This window comes from Euprymna scolopes, chromosome 37 (assembly GCF_053919585.1).
Source record: "Euprymna scolopes isolate OS-2025 chromosome 37, ASM5391958v1, whole genome shotgun sequence".
NCBI classification, from domain to species: Eukaryota; Metazoa; Mollusca; class Cephalopoda; order Sepiida; family Sepiolidae; genus Euprymna; species Euprymna scolopes.
Genome location: NC_136518.1, coordinates 10889038 through 10890740, shown reverse-complemented (window position 1 = coordinate 10890740; position 1703 = coordinate 10889038).

Here is a 1703-nt window from a genome sequence, read left to right as displayed (position 1 = left end):
ATATATATATATATATATATATATATATATATATATATATATATATATATATATATATATTTGTTCAAAATGTCAGATGAGTTCTTAGAATATTACTGCCACATCTGGGGAGGTACGACACGGAGCACTCTTTTTGTTTCGACAAAGTACAAAATCGACTTCTCTTTATTCAAACCTCTTTCTCACAGAAAAGCCGTTGTTAGTGTCTCTCTACTCCATTGTTATTTCTGTAGAAGGTGCTCGGCCAAGCTCAAATCTTTGGTTCCTCCTTGTAAGACATTCACAGCAAGTACTCCTCTTCCTATCACAACTGGAAAAGATTTTTCTTTTCTCTCCCGATGAGCCTGGCCTCAGGCGAAATTTAAGTTGACCGGACTTCTTTGCAAGGGATTCCCTCATGTGGAACACGTTACCCCGGGGCTACTTCCCTGCTGATTACAACTCGGCCGTCTTCAAATCCAATGTCAAAAAATACTTTGTCATACCCCCCTACGTCATCAGTTCGTACCATTGATTAATTTTAGTACTCTCATAGTGTTACTCATGTTTCGGCTGATAATTATTAAGTCTCGTTAACCCTTATCCTATAGTTGCTATTAGCCTTGATAGGTGATGACGTAATAGTTTTTAATTAAAAAAAAATGTAGAAAGAGAGATTTCACTGTTTGTTTTGGTTTGGTTTTGTTTTCACAAAAATCGGGTCGGCTTATCTCGAAATTCAGTGGTCGAAGTGCAGCGTTCCGCCGTTCTCTTTAACACTCCGTCGAGATATCCGCCATCTTAGTTTTATCTGATACAAGTTGATATTCTTTCGGCGTCTATTCAGATAAAACTTCACTTTTCATGAAGTCACTGAATAGAAAGCTCACACCAAAACGAACAGCATGATAAATCTCTATATCTATAAAAGTGAGAATGTTTGTGTGTCTGTTTGTGTGTGTGCGTGAAGACACTTCTCAACCTATATACTCAACGAAATTCTTGATCTACAGACTTAGAATTTGGTATATAGGGTATTAAGACATGTGTAAAACTTTTTAATCGGTTTTCATCCTTAAAACAAAGAGCTGTTAAGAATCAAAATTTTAAAAAATTGGTATGTGGGGGGGGATCGGATTTTTATCCGTTTGTCAAATGTTTTACGAATGCGCATACGTGTGTCGTTCACATGACAGATTACTTATGTTAGGAATAAGTAGGTTTGAAAACGTAACAATATAAAAATAGTGTCAAACTGACCTAATAGTTATTGTACTTGATTCAATGTCTTTAGGTTTTAGTTTTGATCTCAGTTTGAGTATTTTTTTTTTATTTACAAGAAGTTAACTTTTTAGAAAAACATAAGACTCTCATACACATGTCTCAGTCTCCGTTTTTTAATTATTATTTTTTTTTTTTTTAGGAATTTAACGATTAATATCTACTGGATTTCTGTTTATGATAAATACACAATCTGTATTAATTAAACCAGAGAAAATCTCTCTGATATTCGGGTTGCTCTTATATCCGGGTTACACAATAATATTTTTTAAATACCCACAGACACTAGTGCTTCATCTTTTCGGAAATGATCAGTACCAAGAGTCACGATTACAGCCGGCCAGGAGATTTGAGCCCGGTAACGAAGGCATCACTGACTCTATTAGTAAGGAAAAACCACACGGCCTACGTTAACCGCGAGAAATACAGTTAAAATTTATATA